Consider the following 18046-nt stretch of genomic DNA (forward strand, 5'->3'; position numbering starts at 1 on the left):
TCAATTGCAAATGATCTAGATAAGACAGAGAACTGCAGCACGGGGACATAGCCGAGTTGGTCAGGTTGAGTGGTGATGAGTTTGCTATTTGGATGAATAAAGAAAGTCAAAAGTGTGAAAGATAAAAAACAAAAGGAGGAAGTGTGAAAAGTGAATGGGCCAAATTGAGGTGCATATGAAGACGTATGCTTTCTTCCAATTCATTAAATCGGGCTAATATGAATCAGGTGAATTGAGTTCTGCTTTTGGAAACTGGGTTAAGAAGGGGTGCACCGTTCCTGGAGGTACTGCAATACCAGGTCAATGCGTGGAGTGGACAGAGCAAGCTCTTTTTCCATCTCCCTGTTCTAAAAATCCATTTAATATATGGTCCCCAGATAGGGGACGTATCAGATATTAAACTGATAAGAACAGATACTACACTTGATCTTAGCCAAAAGGCCGAGAAGCGATAACCAGAATTGGTTTGGGCCTCGAGTGGCACCCTGGCCTATGCCGGACACATCTTAGGGAGAGAGAGCGAGAGGGAGACAAACCCACGCCTACACAAGACATTTTGTCACCCAAGCCAACCCTTGAAAAGGCTGCTTTGCAGAGCCAAAACAAGAAGAATGGTGCGTTTTGCAGCCGCCGCCCACTGCAATGAATCTGAATAACTCCTCCTTTAGGGCGCAAGCAACTCCCCTCCCCCTTGCAGTCTTTCCAATTCACGATACAAAAAGACGGACAGGACAGGTTGCCTGACTTTCCGTCACTGCCACCCTTTGCCATCCTTACCCGTAGAAAGCCCTTTCATCATCCCCAAACCCTAATCTTTTCCCTTTCCTTCCCAGCCCCCAAACCCTGCCCTCTGTACCTTTCTCACCACCCGCTTCCCTTCTCCTGTCATCCCCCTACCACCCGGGAAAAAAAGAGATTGCCCCCTCCTTCCACTAGCCCACCCTCCCACCCAAAGAACAACTTCTTCTGCGCAGCTTGTTTTCTAGGCAGCAGCGCTATTGTGATGTCATCGGGGGGCATTGTGACAAGCCGCCAGTGTTCCGTCTCTTCATGTTGTGCACAGTTCAAACGGAAAATACATCAACAGGCAGACTACAGAAAAGCTTACTATCAAAGGTTAGAGGGGGGCTTTCTCAGAGGGCTTTTTACAGTTTTTCTATTCCCAATTAGCCGTTTAAGTGTACTTATTGAAAGTAGTAATTCTTTCATAGGCCGCCCTTTCTTAGTATTTGACGTTCCTTATATTGCGGTATGAGGCTTCGCAGTAGGTTGCAAACATTCATCACCCATGACTGTCCCCAATTGAGCTCAGAAGCTCAATGTCTATCATGACCTCTCTTTTAGAATGTCCAAGAGCAAGCAAACTATTCCTCCAGGAGAGGGCGCCAACAGACTACTAAAGAGATCATCATTACTCAAAGAAAACCCCAAAAACCAATGCATGATAGGAATAAACAGGTAACTTTCTTTGGAGTGGAAGCGGAGAGATCGCACCAGATGCCAATTCTAGATGTTATCACACCTGTGGTCACTGCAGCAGCAGGTGAATCCACTTTGTCCAAAAGGGATCTATTCCATTCAATTGCAAATGATCTAGATAAGACAGAGAACTGCAGCACGGGGACATAGCCGAGTTGGTCAGGTTGAGTGGTGATGAGTTTGCTATTTGGATGAATAAAGAAAGTCAAAAGTGTGAAAGATAAAAAACAAAAGGAGGAAGTGTGAAAAGTGAATGGGCCAAATTGAGGTGCATATGAAGACGTATGCTTTCTTCCAATTCATTAAATCGGGCTAATATGAATCAGGTGAATTGAGTTCTGCTTTTGGAAACTGGGTTAAGAAGGGGTGCACCGTTCCTGGAGGTACTGCAATACCAGGTCAATGCGTGGAGTGGACAGAGCAAGCTCTTTTTCCATCTCCCTGTTCTAAAAATCCATTTAATATATGGTCCCCAGATAGGGGACGTATCAGATATTAAACTGATAAGAACAGATACTACACTTGATCTTAGCCAAAAGGCCGAGAAGCGATAACCAGAATTGGTTTGGGCCTCGAGTGGCACCCTGGCCTATGCCGGACACATCTTAGGGAGAGAGAGCGAGAGGGAGACAAACCCACGCCTACACAAGACATTTTGTCACCCAAGCCAACCCTTGAAAAGGCTGCTTTGCAGAGCCAAAACAAGAAGAATGGTGCGTTTTGCAGCCGCCGCCCACTGCAATGAATCTGAATAACTCCTCCTTTAGGGCGCAAGCAACTCCCCTCCCCCTTGCAGTCTTTCCAATTCACGATACAAAAAGACGGACAGGACAGGTTGCCTGACTTTCCGTCACTGCCACCCTTTGCCATCCTTACCCGTAGAAAGCCCTTTCATCATCCCCAAACCCTAATCTTTTCCCTTTCCTTCCCAGCCCCCAAACCCTGCCCTCTGTACCTTTCTCACCACCCGCTTCCCTTCTCCTGTCATCCCCCTACCACCCGGGAAAAAAAGAGATTGCCCCCTCCTTCCACTAGCCCACCCTCCCACCCAAAGAACAACTTCTTCTGCGCAGCTTGTTTTCTAGGCAGCAGCGCTATTGTGATGTCATCGGGGGGCATTGTGACAAGCCGCCAGTGTTCCGTCTCTTCATGTTGTGCACAGTTCAAACGGAAAATACATCAACAGGCAGACTACAGAAAAGCTTACTATCAAAGGTTAGAGGGGGGCTTTCTCAGAGGGCTTTTTACAGTTTTTCTATTCCCAATTAGCCGTTTAAGTGTACTTATTGAAAGTAGTAATTCTTTCATAGGCCGCCCTTTCTTAGTATTTGACGTTCCTTATATTGCGGTATGAGGCTTCGCAGTAGGTTGCAAACATTCATCACCCATGACTGTCCCCAATTGAGCTCAGAAGCTCAATGTCTATCATGACCTCTCTTTTAGAATGTCCAAGAGCAAGCAAACTATTCCTCCAGGAGAGGGCGCCAACAGACTACTAAAGAGATCATCATTACTCAAAGAAAACCCCAAAAACCAATGCATGATAGGAATAAACAGGTAACTTTCTTTGGAGTGGAAGCGGAGAGATCGCACCAGATGCCAATTCTAGATGTTATCACACCTGTGGTCACTGCAGCAGCAGGTGAATCCACTTTGTCCAAAAGGGATCTATTCCATTCAATTGCAAATGATCTAGATAAGACAGAGAACTGCAGCACGGGGACATAGCCGAGTTGGTCAGGTTGAGTGGTGATGAGTTTGCTATTTGGATGAATAAAGAAAGTCAAAAGTGTGAAAGATAAAAAACAAAAGGAGGAAGTGTGAAAAGTGAATGGGCCAAATTGAGGTGCATATGAAGACGTATGCTTTCTTCCAATTCATTAAATCGGGCTAATATGAATCAGGTGAATTGAGTTCTGCTTTTGGAAACTGGGTTAAGAAGGGGTGCACCGTTCCTGGAGGTACTGCAATACCAGGTCAATGCGTGGAGTGGACAGAGCAAGCTCTTTTTCCATCTCCCTGTTCTAAAAATCCATTTAATATATGGTCCCCAGATAGGGGACGTATCAGATATTAAACTGATAAGAACAGATACTACACTTGATCTTAGCCAAAAGGCCGAGAAGCGATAACCAGAATTGGTTTGGGCCTCGAGTGGCACCCTGGCCTATGCCGGACACATCTTAGGGAGAGAGAGCGAGAGGGAGACAAACCCACGCCTACACAAGACATTTTGTCACCCAAGCCAACCCTTGAAAAGGCTGCTTTGCAGAGCCAAAACAAGAAGAATGGTGCGTTTTGCAGCCGCCGCCCACTGCAATGAATCTGAATAACTCCTCCTTTAGGGCGCAAGCAACTCCCCTCCCCCTTGCAGTCTTTCCAATTCACGATACAAAAAGACGGACAGGACAGGTTGCCTGACTTTCCGTCACTGCCACCCTTTGCCATCCTTACCCGTAGAAAGCCCTTTCATCATCCCCAAACCCTAATCTTTTCCCTTTCCTTCCCAGCCCCCAAACCCTGCCCTCTGTACCTTTCTCACCACCCGCTTCCCTTCTCCTGTCATCCCCCTACCACCCGGGAAAAAAAGAGATTGCCCCCTCCTTCCACTAGCCCACCCTCCCACCCAAAGAACAACTTCTTCTGCGCAGCTTGTTTTCTAGGCAGCAGCGCTATTGTGATGTCATCGGGGGGCATTGTGACAAGCCGCCAGTGTTCCGTCTCTTCATGTTGTGCACAGTTCAAACGGAAAATACATCAACAGGCAGACTACAGAAAAGCTTACTATCAAAGGTTAGAGGGGGGCTTTCTCAGAGGGCTTTTTACAGTTTTTCTATTCCCAATTAGCCGTTTAAGTGTACTTATTGAAAGTAGTAATTCTTTCATAGGCCGCCCTTTCTTAGTATTTGACGTTCCTTATATTGCGGTATGAGGCTTCGCAGTAGGTTGCAAACATTCATCACCCATGACTGTCCCCAATTGAGCTCAGAAGCTCAATGTCTATCATGACCTCTCTTTTAGAATGTCCAAGAGCAAGCAAACTATTCCTCCAGGAGAGGGCGCCAACAGACTACTAAAGAGATCATCATTACTCAAAGAAAACCCCAAAAACCAATGCATGATAGGAATAAACAGGTAACTTTCTTTGGAGTGGAAGCGGAGAGATCGCACCAGATGCCAATTCTAGATGTTATCACACCTGTGGTCACTGCAGCAGCAGGTGAATCCACTTTGTCCAAAAGGGATCTATTCCATTCAATTGCAAATGATCTAGATAAGACAGAGAACTGCAGCACGGGGACATAGCCGAGTTGGTCAGGTTGAGTGGTGATGAGTTTGCTATTTGGATGAATAAAGAAAGTCAAAAGTGTGAAAGATAAAAAACAAAAGGAGGAAGTGTGAAAAGTGAATGGGCCAAATTGAGGTGCATATGAAGACGTATGCTTTCTTCCAATTCATTAAATCGGGCTAATATGAATCAGGTGAATTGAGTTCTGCTTTTGGAAACTGGGTTAAGAAGGGGTGCACCGTTCCTGGAGGTACTGCAATACCAGGTCAATGCGTGGAGTGGACAGAGCAAGCTCTTTTTCCATCTCCCTGTTCTAAAAATCCATTTAATATATGGTCCCCAGATAGGGGACGTATCAGATATTAAACTGATAAGAACAGATACTACACTTGATCTTAGCCAAAAGGCCGAGAAGCGATAACCAGAATTGGTTTGGGCCTCGAGTGGCACCCTGGCCTATGCCGGACACATCTTAGGGAGAGAGAGCGAGAGGGAGACAAACCCACGCCTACACAAGACATTTTGTCACCCAAGCCAACCCTTGAAAAGGCTGCTTTGCAGAGCCAAAACAAGAAGAATGGTGCGTTTTGCAGCCGCCGCCCACTGCAATGAATCTGAATAACTCCTCCTTTAGGGCGCAAGCAACTCCCCTCCCCCTTGCAGTCTTTCCAATTCACGATACAAAAAGACGGACAGGACAGGTTGCCTGACTTTCCGTCACTGCCACCCTTTGCCATCCTTACCCGTAGAAAGCCCTTTCATCATCCCCAAACCCTAATCTTTTCCCTTTCCTTCCCAGCCCCCAAACCCTGCCCTCTGTACCTTTCTCACCACCCGCTTCCCTTCTCCTGTCATCCCCCTACCACCCGGGAAAAAAAGAGATTGCCCCCTCCTTCCACTAGCCCACCCTCCCACCCAAAGAACAACTTCTTCTGCGCAGCTTGTTTTCTAGGCAGCAGCGCTATTGTGATGTCATCGGGGGGCATTGTGACAAGCCGCCAGTGTTCCGTCTCTTCATGTTGTGCACAGTTCAAACGGAAAATACATCAACAGGCAGACTACAGAAAAGCTTACTATCAAAGGTTAGAGGGGGGCTTTCTCAGAGGGCTTTTTACAGTTTTTCTATTCCCAATTAGCCGTTTAAGTGTACTTATTGAAAGTAGTAATTCTTTCATAGGCCGCCCTTTCTTAGTATTTGACGTTCCTTATATTGCGGTATGAGGCTTCGCAGTAGGTTGCAAACATTCATCACCCATGACTGTCCCCAATTGAGCTCAGAAGCTCAATGTCTATCATGACCTCTCTTTTAGAATGTCCAAGAGCAAGCAAACTATTCCTCCAGGAGAGGGCGCCAACAGACTACTAAAGAGATCATCATTACTCAAAGAAAACCCCAAAAACCAATGCATGATAGGAATAAACAGGTAACTTTCTTTGGAGTGGAAGCGGAGAGATCGCACCAGATGCCAATTCTAGATGTTATCACACCTGTGGTCACTGCAGCAGCAGGTGAATCCACTTTGTCCAAAAGGGATCTATTCCATTCAATTGCAAATGATCTAGATAAGACAGAGAACTGCAGCACGGGGACATAGCCGAGTTGGTCAGGTTGAGTGGTGATGAGTTTGCTATTTGGATGAATAAAGAAAGTCAAAAGTGTGAAAGATAAAAAACAAAAGGAGGAAGTGTGAAAAGTGAATGGGCCAAATTGAGGTGCATATGAAGACGTATGCTTTCTTCCAATTCATTAAATCGGGCTAATATGAATCAGGTGAATTGAGTTCTGCTTTTGGAAACTGGGTTAAGAAGGGGTGCACCGTTCCTGGAGGTACTGCAATACCAGGTCAATGCGTGGAGTGGACAGAGCAAGCTCTTTTTCCATCTCCCTGTTCTAAAAATCCATTTAATATATGGTCCCCAGATAGGGGACGTATCAGATATTAAACTGATAAGAACAGATACTACACTTGATCTTAGCCAAAAGGCCGAGAAGCGATAACCAGAATTGGTTTGGGCCTCGAGTGGCACCCTGGCCTATGCCGGACACATCTTAGGGAGAGAGAGCGAGAGGGAGACAAACCCACGCCTACACAAGACATTTTGTCACCCAAGCCAACCCTTGAAAAGGCTGCTTTGCAGAGCCAAAACAAGAAGAATGGTGCGTTTTGCAGCCGCCGCCCACTGCAATGAATCTGAATAACTCCTCCTTTAGGGCGCAAGCAACTCCCCTCCCCCTTGCAGTCTTTCCAATTCACGATACAAAAAGACGGACAGGACAGGTTGCCTGACTTTCCGTCACTGCCACCCTTTGCCATCCTTACCCGTAGAAAGCCCTTTCATCATCCCCAAACCCTAATCTTTTCCCTTTCCTTCCCAGCCCCCAAACCCTGCCCTCTGTACCTTTCTCACCACCCGCTTCCCTTCTCCTGTCATCCCCCTACCACCCGGGAAAAAAAGAGATTGCCCCCTCCTTCCACTAGCCCACCCTCCCACCCAAAGAACAACTTCTTCTGCGCAGCTTGTTTTCTAGGCAGCAGCGCTATTGTGATGTCATCGGGGGGCATTGTGACAAGCCGCCAGTGTTCCGTCTCTTCATGTTGTGCACAGTTCAAACGGAAAATACATCAACAGGCAGACTACAGAAAAGCTTACTATCAAAGGTTAGAGGGGGGCTTTCTCAGAGGGCTTTTTACAGTTTTTCTATTCCCAATTAGCCGTTTAAGTGTACTTATTGAAAGTAGTAATTCTTTCATAGGCCGCCCTTTCTTAGTATTTGACGTTCCTTATATTGCGGTATGAGGCTTCGCAGTAGGTTGCAAACATTCATCACCCATGACTGTCCCCAATTGAGCTCAGAAGCTCAATGTCTATCATGACCTCTCTTTTAGAATGTCCAAGAGCAAGCAAACTATTCCTCCAGGAGAGGGCGCCAACAGACTACTAAAGAGATCATCATTACTCAAAGAAAACCCCAAAAACCAATGCATGATAGGAATAAACAGGTAACTTTCTTTGGAGTGGAAGCGGAGAGATCGCACCAGATGCCAATTCTAGATGTTATCACACCTGTGGTCACTGCAGCAGCAGGTGAATCCACTTTGTCCAAAAGGGATCTATTCCATTCAATTGCAAATGATCTAGATAAGACAGAGAACTGCAGCACGGGGACATAGCCGAGTTGGTCAGGTTGAGTGGTGATGAGTTTGCTATTTGGATGAATAAAGAAAGTCAAAAGTGTGAAAGATAAAAAACAAAAGGAGGAAGTGTGAAAAGTGAATGGGCCAAATTGAGGTGCATATGAAGACGTATGCTTTCTTCCAATTCATTAAATCGGGCTAATATGAATCAGGTGAATTGAGTTCTGCTTTTGGAAACTGGGTTAAGAAGGGGTGCACCGTTCCTGGAGGTACTGCAATACCAGGTCAATGCGTGGAGTGGACAGAGCAAGCTCTTTTTCCATCTCCCTGTTCTAAAAATCCATTTAATATATGGTCCCCAGATAGGGGACGTATCAGATATTAAACTGATAAGAACAGATACTACACTTGATCTTAGCCAAAAGGCCGAGAAGCGATAACCAGAATTGGTTTGGGCCTCGAGTGGCACCCTGGCCTATGCCGGACACATCTTAGGGAGAGAGAGCGAGAGGGAGACAAACCCACGCCTACACAAGACATTTTGTCACCCAAGCCAACCCTTGAAAAGGCTGCTTTGCAGAGCCAAAACAAGAAGAATGGTGCGTTTTGCAGCCGCCGCCCACTGCAATGAATCTGAATAACTCCTCCTTTAGGGCGCAAGCAACTCCCCTCCCCCTTGCAGTCTTTCCAATTCACGATACAAAAAGACGGACAGGACAGGTTGCCTGACTTTCCGTCACTGCCACCCTTTGCCATCCTTACCCGTAGAAAGCCCTTTCATCATCCCCAAACCCTAATCTTTTCCCTTTCCTTCCCAGCCCCCAAACCCTGCCCTCTGTACCTTTCTCACCACCCGCTTCCCTTCTCCTGTCATCCCCCTACCACCCGGGAAAAAAAGAGATTGCCCCCTCCTTCCACTAGCCCACCCTCCCACCCAAAGAACAACTTCTTCTGCGCAGCTTGTTTTCTAGGCAGCAGCGCTATTGTGATGTCATCGGGGGGCATTGTGACAAGCCGCCAGTGTTCCGTCTCTTCATGTTGTGCACAGTTCAAACGGAAAATACATCAACAGGCAGACTACAGAAAAGCTTACTATCAAAGGTTAGAGGGGGGCTTTCTCAGAGGGCTTTTTACAGTTTTTCTATTCCCAATTAGCCGTTTAAGTGTACTTATTGAAAGTAGTAATTCTTTCATAGGCCGCCCTTTCTTAGTATTTGACGTTCCTTATATTGCGGTATGAGGCTTCGCAGTAGGTTGCAAACATTCATCACCCATGACTGTCCCCAATTGAGCTCAGAAGCTCAATGTCTATCATGACCTCTCTTTTAGAATGTCCAAGAGCAAGCAAACTATTCCTCCAGGAGAGGGCGCCAACAGACTACTAAAGAGATCATCATTACTCAAAGAAAACCCCAAAAACCAATGCATGATAGGAATAAACAGGTAACTTTCTTTGGAGTGGAAGCGGAGAGATCGCACCAGATGCCAATTCTAGATGTTATCACACCTGTGGTCACTGCAGCAGCAGGTGAATCCACTTTGTCCAAAAGGGATCTATTCCATTCAATTGCAAATGATCTAGATAAGACAGAGAACTGCAGCACGGGGACATAGCCGAGTTGGTCAGGTTGAGTGGTGATGAGTTTGCTATTTGGATGAATAAAGAAAGTCAAAAGTGTGAAAGATAAAAAACAAAAGGAGGAAGTGTGAAAAGTGAATGGGCCAAATTGAGGTGCATATGAAGACGTATGCTTTCTTCCAATTCATTAAATCGGGCTAATATGAATCAGGTGAATTGAGTTCTGCTTTTGGAAACTGGGTTAAGAAGGGGTGCACCGTTCCTGGAGGTACTGCAATACCAGGTCAATGCGTGGAGTGGACAGAGCAAGCTCTTTTTCCATCTCCCTGTTCTAAAAATCCATTTAATATATGGTCCCCAGATAGGGGACGTATCAGATATTAAACTGATAAGAACAGATACTACACTTGATCTTAGCCAAAAGGCCGAGAAGCGATAACCAGAATTGGTTTGGGCCTCGAGTGGCACCCTGGCCTATGCCGGACACATCTTAGGGAGAGAGAGCGAGAGGGAGACAAACCCACGCCTACACAAGACATTTTGTCACCCAAGCCAACCCTTGAAAAGGCTGCTTTGCAGAGCCAAAACAAGAAGAATGGTGCGTTTTGCAGCCGCCGCCCACTGCAATGAATCTGAATAACTCCTCCTTTAGGGCGCAAGCAACTCCCCTCCCCCTTGCAGTCTTTCCAATTCACGATACAAAAAGACGGACAGGACAGGTTGCCTGACTTTCCGTCACTGCCACCCTTTGCCATCCTTACCCGTAGAAAGCCCTTTCATCATCCCCAAACCCTAATCTTTTCCCTTTCCTTCCCAGCCCCCAAACCCTGCCCTCTGTACCTTTCTCACCACCCGCTTCCCTTCTCCTGTCATCCCCCTACCACCCGGGAAAAAAAGAGATTGCCCCCTCCTTCCACTAGCCCACCCTCCCACCCAAAGAACAACTTCTTCTGCGCAGCTTGTTTTCTAGGCAGCAGCGCTATTGTGATGTCATCGGGGGGCATTGTGACAAGCCGCCAGTGTTCCGTCTCTTCATGTTGTGCACAGTTCAAACGGAAAATACATCAACAGGCAGACTACAGAAAAGCTTACTATCAAAGGTTAGAGGGGGGCTTTCTCAGAGGGCTTTTTACAGTTTTTCTATTCCCAATTAGCCGTTTAAGTGTACTTATTGAAAGTAGTAATTCTTTCATAGGCCGCCCTTTCTTAGTATTTGACGTTCCTTATATTGCGGTATGAGGCTTCGCAGTAGGTTGCAAACATTCATCACCCATGACTGTCCCCAATTGAGCTCAGAAGCTCAATGTCTATCATGACCTCTCTTTTAGAATGTCCAAGAGCAAGCAAACTATTCCTCCAGGAGAGGGCGCCAACAGACTACTAAAGAGATCATCATTACTCAAAGAAAACCCCAAAAACCAATGCATGATAGGAATAAACAGGTAACTTTCTTTGGAGTGGAAGCGGAGAGATCGCACCAGATGCCAATTCTAGATGTTATCACACCTGTGGTCACTGCAGCAGCAGGTGAATCCACTTTGTCCAAAAGGGATCTATTCCATTCAATTGCAAATGATCTAGATAAGACAGAGAACTGCAGCACGGGGACATAGCCGAGTTGGTCAGGTTGAGTGGTGATGAGTTTGCTATTTGGATGAATAAAGAAAGTCAAAAGTGTGAAAGATAAAAAACAAAAGGAGGAAGTGTGAAAAGTGAATGGGCCAAATTGAGGTGCATATGAAGACGTATGCTTTCTTCCAATTCATTAAATCGGGCTAATATGAATCAGGTGAATTGAGTTCTGCTTTTGGAAACTGGGTTAAGAAGGGGTGCACCGTTCCTGGAGGTACTGCAATACCAGGTCAATGCGTGGAGTGGACAGAGCAAGCTCTTTTTCCATCTCCCTGTTCTAAAAATCCATTTAATATATGGTCCCCAGATAGGGGACGTATCAGATATTAAACTGATAAGAACAGATACTACACTTGATCTTAGCCAAAAGGCCGAGAAGCGATAACCAGAATTGGTTTGGGCCTCGAGTGGCACCCTGGCCTATGCCGGACACATCTTAGGGAGAGAGAGCGAGAGGGAGACAAACCCACGCCTACACAAGACATTTTGTCACCCAAGCCAACCCTTGAAAAGGCTGCTTTGCAGAGCCAAAACAAGAAGAATGGTGCGTTTTGCAGCCGCCGCCCACTGCAATGAATCTGAATAACTCCTCCTTTAGGGCGCAAGCAACTCCCCTCCCCCTTGCAGTCTTTCCAATTCACGATACAAAAAGACGGACAGGACAGGTTGCCTGACTTTCCGTCACTGCCACCCTTTGCCATCCTTACCCGTAGAAAGCCCTTTCATCATCCCCAAACCCTAATCTTTTCCCTTTCCTTCCCAGCCCCCAAACCCTGCCCTCTGTACCTTTCTCACCACCCGCTTCCCTTCTCCTGTCATCCCCCTACCACCCGGGAAAAAAAGAGATTGCCCCCTCCTTCCACTAGCCCACCCTCCCACCCAAAGAACAACTTCTTCTGCGCAGCTTGTTTTCTAGGCAGCAGCGCTATTGTGATGTCATCGGGGGGCATTGTGACAAGCCGCCAGTGTTCCGTCTCTTCATGTTGTGCACAGTTCAAACGGAAAATACATCAACAGGCAGACTACAGAAAAGCTTACTATCAAAGGTTAGAGGGGGGCTTTCTCAGAGGGCTTTTTACAGTTTTTCTATTCCCAATTAGCCGTTTAAGTGTACTTATTGAAAGTAGTAATTCTTTCATAGGCCGCCCTTTCTTAGTATTTGACGTTCCTTATATTGCGGTATGAGGCTTCGCAGTAGGTTGCAAACATTCATCACCCATGACTGTCCCCAATTGAGCTCAGAAGCTCAATGTCTATCATGACCTCTCTTTTAGAATGTCCAAGAGCAAGCAAACTATTCCTCCAGGAGAGGGCGCCAACAGACTACTAAAGAGATCATCATTACTCAAAGAAAACCCCAAAAACCAATGCATGATAGGAATAAACAGGTAACTTTCTTTGGAGTGGAAGCGGAGAGATCGCACCAGATGCCAATTCTAGATGTTATCACACCTGTGGTCACTGCAGCAGCAGGTGAATCCACTTTGTCCAAAAGGGATCTATTCCATTCAATTGCAAATGATCTAGATAAGACAGAGAACTGCAGCACGGGGACATAGCCGAGTTGGTCAGGTTGAGTGGTGATGAGTTTGCTATTTGGATGAATAAAGAAAGTCAAAAGTGTGAAAGATAAAAAACAAAAGGAGGAAGTGTGAAAAGTGAATGGGCCAAATTGAGGTGCATATGAAGACGTATGCTTTCTTCCAATTCATTAAATCGGGCTAATATGAATCAGGTGAATTGAGTTCTGCTTTTGGAAACTGGGTTAAGAAGGGGTGCACCGTTCCTGGAGGTACTGCAATACCATGGTCAATGCGTGGAGTGGACAGAGCAAGCTCTTTTTCCATCTCCCTGTTCTAAAAATCCATTTAATATATGGTCCCCAGATAGGGGACGTATCAGATATTAAACTGATAAGAACAGATACTACACTTGATCTTAGCCAAAAGGCCGAGAAGCGATAACCAGAATTGGTTTGGGCCTCGAGTGGCACCCTGGCCTATGCCGGACACATCTTAGGGAGAGAGAGCGAGAGGGAGACAAACCCACGCCTACACAAGACATTTTGTCACCCAAGCCAACCCTTGAAAAGGCTGCTTTGCAGAGCCAAAACAAGAAGAATGGTGCGTTTTGCAGCCGCCGCCCACTGCAATGAATCTGAATAACTCCTCCTTTAGGGCGCAAGCAACTCCCCTCCCCCTTGCAGTCTTTCCAATTCACGATACAAAAAGACGGACAGGACAGGTTGCCTGACTTTCCGTCACTGCCACCCTTTGCCATCCTTACCCGTAGAAAGCCCTTTCATCATCCCCAAACCCTAATCTTTTCCCTTTCCTTCCCAGCCCCCAAACCCTGCCCTCTGTACCTTTCTCACCACCCGCTTCCCTTCTCCTGTCATCCCCCTACCACCCGGGAAAAAAAGAGATTGCCCCCTCCTTCCACTAGCCCACCCTCCCACCCAAAGAACAACTTCTTCTGCGCAGCTTGTTTTCTAGGCAGCAGCGCTATTGTGATGTCATCGGGGGGCATTGTGACAAGCCGCCAGTGTTCCGTCTCTTCATGTTGTGCACAGTTCAAACGGAAAATACATCAACAGGCAGACTACAGAAAAGCTTACTATCAAAGGTTAGAGGGGGGCTTTCTCAGAGGGCTTTTTACAGTTTTTCTATTCCCAATTAGCCGTTTAAGTGTACTTATTGAAAGTAGTAATTCTTTCATAGGCCGCCCTTTCTTAGTATTTGACGTTCCTTATATTGCGGTATGAGGCTTCGCAGTAGGTTGCAAACATTCATCACCCATGACTGTCCCCAATTGAGCTCAGAAGCTCAATGTCTATCATGACCTCTCTTTTAGAATGTCCAAGAGCAAGCAAACTATTCCTCCAGGAGAGGGCGCCAACAGACTACTAAAGAGATCATCATTACTCAAAGAAAACCCCAAAAACCAATGCATGATAGGAATAAACAGGTAACTTTCTTTGGAGTGGAAGCGGAGAGATCGCACCAGATGCCAATTCTAGATGTTATCACACCTGTGGTCACTGCAGCAGCAGGTGAATCCACTTTGTCCAAAAGGGATCTATTCCATTCAATTGCAAATGATCTAGATAAGACAGAGAACTGCAGCACGGGGACATAGCCGAGTTGGTCAGGTTGAGTGGTGATGAGTTTGCTATTTGGATGAATAAAGAAAGTCAAAAGTGTGAAAGATAAAAAACAAAAGGAGGAAGTGTGAAAAGTGAATGGGCCAAATTGAGGTGCATATGAAGACGTATGCTTTCTTCCAATTCATTAAATCGGGCTAATATGAATCAGGTGAATTGAGTTCTGCTTTTGGAAACTGGGTTAAGAAGGGGTGCACCGTTCCTGGAGGTACTGCAATACCAGGTCAATGCGTGGAGTGGACAGAGCAAGCTCTTTTTCCATCTCCCTGTTCTAAAAATCCATTTAATATATGGTCCCCAGATAGGGGACGTATCAGATATTAAACTGATAAGAACAGATACTACACTTGATCTTAGCCAAAAGGCCGAGAAGCGATAACCAGAATTGGTTTGGGCCTCGAGTGGCACCCTGGCCTATGCCGGACACATCTTAGGGAGAGAGAGCGAGAGGGAGACAAACCCACGCCTACACAAGACATTTTGTCACCCAAGCCAACCCTTGAAAAGGCTGCTTTGCAGAGCCAAAACAAGAAGAATGGTGCGTTTTGCAGCCGCCGCCCACTGCAATGAATCTGAATAACTCCTCCTTTAGGGCGCAAGCAACTCCCCTCCCCCTTGCAGTCTTTCCAATTCACGATACAAAAAGACGGACAGGACAGGTTGCCTGACTTTCCGTCACTGCCACCCTTTGCCATCCTTACCCGTAGAAAGCCCTTTCATCATCCCCAAACCCTAATCTTTTCCCTTTCCTTCCCAGCCCCCAAACCCTGCCCTCTGTACCTTTCTCACCACCCGCTTCCCTTCTCCTGTCATCCCCCTACCACCCGGGAAAAAAAGAGATTGCCCCCTCCTTCCACTAGCCCACCCTCCCACCCAAAGAACAACTTCTTCTGCGCAGCTTGTTTTCTAGGCAGCAGCGCTATTGTGATGTCATCGGGGGGCATTGTGACAAGCCGCCAGTGTTCCGTCTCTTCATGTTGTGCACAGTTCAAACGGAAAATACATCAACAGGCAGACTACAGAAAAGCTTACTATCAAAGGTTAGAGGGGGGCTTTCTCAGAGGGCTTTTTACAGTTTTTCTATTCCCAATTAGCCGTTTAAGTGTACTTATTGAAAGTAGTAATTCTTTCATAGGCCGCCCTTTCTTAGTATTTGACGTTCCTTATATTGCGGTATGAGGCTTCGCAGTAGGTTGCAAACATTCATCACCCATGACTGTCCCCAATTGAGCTCAGAAGCTCAATGTCTATCATGACCTCTCTTTTAGAATGTCCAAGAGCAAGCAAACTATTCCTCCAGGAGAGGGCGCCAACAGACTACTAAAGAGATCATCATTACTCAAAGAAAACCCCAAAAACCAATGCATGATAGGAATAAACAGGTAACTTTCTTTGGAGTGGAAGCGGAGAGATCGCACCAGATGCCAATTCTAGATGTTATCACACCTGTGGTCACTGCAGCAGCAGGTGAATCCACTTTGTCCAAAAGGGATCTATTCCATTCAATTGCAAATGATCTAGATAAGACAGAGAACTGCAGCACGGGGACATAGCCGAGTTGGTCAGGTTGAGTGGTGATGAGTTTGCTATTTGGATGAATAAAGAAAGTCAAAAGTGTGAAAGATAAAAAACAAAAGGAGGAAGTGTGAAAAGTGAATGGGCCAAATTGAGGTGCATATGAAGACGTATGCTTTCTTCCAATTCATTAAATCGGGCTAATATGAATCAGGTGAATTGAGTTCTGCTTTTGGAAACTGGGTTAAGAAGGGGTGCACCGTTCCTGGAGGTACTGCAATACCAGGTCAATGCGTGGAGTGGACAGAGCAAGCTCTTTTTCCATCTCCCTGTTCTAAAAATCCATTTAATATATGGTCCCCAGATAGGGGACGTATCAGATATTAAACTGATAAGAACAGATACTACACTTGATCTTAGCCAAAAGGCCGAGAAGCGATAACCAGAATTGGTTTGGGCCTCGAGTGGCACCCTGGCCTATGCCGGACACATCTTAGGGAGAGAGAGCGAGAGGGAGACAAACCCACGCCTACACAAGACATTTTGTCACCCAAGCCAACCCTTGAAAAGGCTGCTTTGCAGAGCCAAAACAAGAAGAATGGTGCGTTTTGCAGCCGCCGCCCACTGCAATGAATCTGAATAACTCCTCCTTTAGGGCGCAAGCAACTCCCCTCCCCCTTGCAGTCTTTCCAATTCACGATACAAAAAGACGGACAGGACAGGTTGCCTGACTTTCCGTCACTGCCACCCTTTGCCATCCTTACCCGTAGAAAGCCCTTTCATCATCCCCAAACCCTAATCTTTTCCCTTTCCTTCCCAGCCCCCAAACCCTGCCCTCTGTACCTTTCTCACCACCCGCTTCCCTTCTCCTGTCATCCCCCTACCACCCGGGAAAAAAAGAGATTGCCCCCTCCTTCCACTAGCCCACCCTCCCACCCAAAGAACAACTTCTTCTGCGCAGCTTGTTTTCTAGGCAGCAGCGCTATTGTGATGTCATCGGGGGGCATTGTGACAAGCCGCCAGTGTTCCGTCTCTTCATGTTGTGCACAGTTCAAACGGAAAATACATCAACAGGCAGACTACAGAAAAGCTTACTATCAAAGGTTAGAGGGGGGCTTTCTCAGAGGGCTTTTTACAGTTTTTCTATTCCCAATTAGCCGTTTAAGTGTACTTATTGAAAGTAGTAATTCTTTCATAGGCCGCCCTTTCTTAGTATTTGACGTTCCTTATATTGCGGTATGAGGCTTCGCAGTAGGTTGCAAACATTCATCACCCATGACTGTCCCCAATTGAGCTCAGAAGCTCAATGTCTATCATGACCTCTCTTTTAGAATGTCCAAGAGCAAGCAAACTATTCCTCCAGGAGAGGGCGCCAACAGACTACTAAAGAGATCATCATTACTCAAAGAAAACCCCAAAAACCAATGCATGATAGGAATAAACAGGTAACTTTCTTTGGAGTGGAAGCGGAGAGATCGCACCAGATGCCAATTCTAGATGTTATCACACCTGTGGTCACTGCAGCAGCAGGTGAATCCACTTTGTCCAAAAGGGATCTATTCCATTCAATTGCAAATGATCTAGATAAGACAGAGAACTGCAGCACGGGGACATAGCCGAGTTGGTCAGGTTGAGTGGTGATGAGTTTGCTATTTGGATGAATAAAGAAAGTCAAAAGTGTGAAAGATAAAAAACAAAAGGAGGAAGTGTGAAAAGTGAATGGGCCAAATTGAGGTGCATATGAAGACGTATGCTTTCTTCCAATTCATTAAATCGGGCTAATATGAATCAGGTGAATTGAGTTCTGCTTTTGGAAACTGGGTTAAGAAGGGGTGCACCGTTCCTGGAGGTACTGCAATACCAGGTCAATGCGTGGAGTGGACAGAGCAAGCTCTTTTTCCATCTCCCTGTTCTAAAAATCCATTTAATATATGGTCCCCAGATAGGGGACGTATCAGATATTAAACTGATAAGAACAGATACTACACTTGATCTTAGCCAAAAGGCCGAGAAGCGATAACCAGAATTGGTTTGGGCCTCGAGTGGCACCCTGGCCTATGCCGGACACATCTTAGGGAGAGAGAGCGAGAGGGAGACAAACCCACGCCTACACAAGACATTTTGTCACCCAAGCCAACCCTTGAAAAGGCTGCTTTGCAGAGCCAAAACAAGAAGAATGGTGCGTTTTGCAGCCGCCGCCCACTGCAATGAATCTGAATAACTCCTCCTTTAGGGCGCAAGCAACTCCCCTC

The 18046-nt window shown here is 46.3% G+C and overlaps 12 non-coding genes across 12 annotated transcripts; all 12 read right to left on the reverse strand.

The window, feature by feature from the left end:
* Window positions 1-262: 262 nt before the first annotated feature.
* LOC142274725 (U2 spliceosomal RNA) lies at window positions 263-453 on the reverse strand. Its single transcript, XR_012738976.1, has one exon. It is a non-coding gene; the product is annotated as a U2 spliceosomal RNA (small nuclear RNA).
* A 1387-nt stretch (window positions 454-1840) lies between these two features.
* Window positions 1841-2031, reverse strand: LOC142274726 (U2 spliceosomal RNA). Its single transcript, XR_012738977.1, has one exon. It is a non-coding gene; the product is annotated as a U2 spliceosomal RNA (small nuclear RNA).
* Window positions 2032-3418: 1387 nt separating this feature from the next.
* On the reverse strand, window positions 3419-3609 carry LOC142274727 (U2 spliceosomal RNA). Its single transcript, XR_012738978.1, has one exon. It is a non-coding gene; the product is annotated as a U2 spliceosomal RNA (small nuclear RNA).
* Window positions 3610-4996: 1387 nt separating this feature from the next.
* On the reverse strand, window positions 4997-5187 carry LOC142274728 (U2 spliceosomal RNA). The gene has a single exon (XR_012738979.1). It is a non-coding gene; the product is annotated as a U2 spliceosomal RNA (small nuclear RNA).
* A 1387-nt stretch (window positions 5188-6574) lies between these two features.
* Window positions 6575-6765, reverse strand: LOC142274729 (U2 spliceosomal RNA). Its single transcript, XR_012738980.1, has one exon. It is a non-coding gene; the product is annotated as a U2 spliceosomal RNA (small nuclear RNA).
* A 1387-nt stretch (window positions 6766-8152) lies between these two features.
* LOC142274731 (U2 spliceosomal RNA) lies at window positions 8153-8343 on the reverse strand. The gene has a single exon (XR_012738981.1). It is a non-coding gene; the product is annotated as a U2 spliceosomal RNA (small nuclear RNA).
* Window positions 8344-9730: 1387 nt separating this feature from the next.
* On the reverse strand, window positions 9731-9921 carry LOC142274732 (U2 spliceosomal RNA). The gene has a single exon (XR_012738982.1). It is a non-coding gene; the product is annotated as a U2 spliceosomal RNA (small nuclear RNA).
* Window positions 9922-11308: 1387 nt separating this feature from the next.
* Window positions 11309-11499, reverse strand: LOC142274733 (U2 spliceosomal RNA). Its single transcript, XR_012738983.1, has one exon. It is a non-coding gene; the product is annotated as a U2 spliceosomal RNA (small nuclear RNA).
* A 1387-nt stretch (window positions 11500-12886) lies between these two features.
* LOC142274748 (U2 spliceosomal RNA) lies at window positions 12887-13078 on the reverse strand. The gene has a single exon (XR_012738997.1). It is a non-coding gene; the product is annotated as a U2 spliceosomal RNA (small nuclear RNA).
* Window positions 13079-14465: 1387 nt separating this feature from the next.
* Window positions 14466-14656, reverse strand: LOC142274734 (U2 spliceosomal RNA). Its single transcript, XR_012738984.1, has one exon. It is a non-coding gene; the product is annotated as a U2 spliceosomal RNA (small nuclear RNA).
* Window positions 14657-16043: 1387 nt separating this feature from the next.
* LOC142274736 (U2 spliceosomal RNA) lies at window positions 16044-16234 on the reverse strand. Its single transcript, XR_012738986.1, has one exon. It is a non-coding gene; the product is annotated as a U2 spliceosomal RNA (small nuclear RNA).
* A 1387-nt stretch (window positions 16235-17621) lies between these two features.
* On the reverse strand, window positions 17622-17812 carry LOC142274737 (U2 spliceosomal RNA). Its single transcript, XR_012738987.1, has one exon. It is a non-coding gene; the product is annotated as a U2 spliceosomal RNA (small nuclear RNA).
* Window positions 17813-18046: the final 234 nt, after the last annotated feature.

This window comes from Anomaloglossus baeobatrachus, unplaced genomic scaffold (genome assembly GCF_048569485.1).
Source record: "Anomaloglossus baeobatrachus isolate aAnoBae1 unplaced genomic scaffold, aAnoBae1.hap1 Scaffold_3791, whole genome shotgun sequence".
NCBI classification, from domain to species: Eukaryota; Metazoa; Chordata; class Amphibia; order Anura; family Aromobatidae; genus Anomaloglossus; species Anomaloglossus baeobatrachus.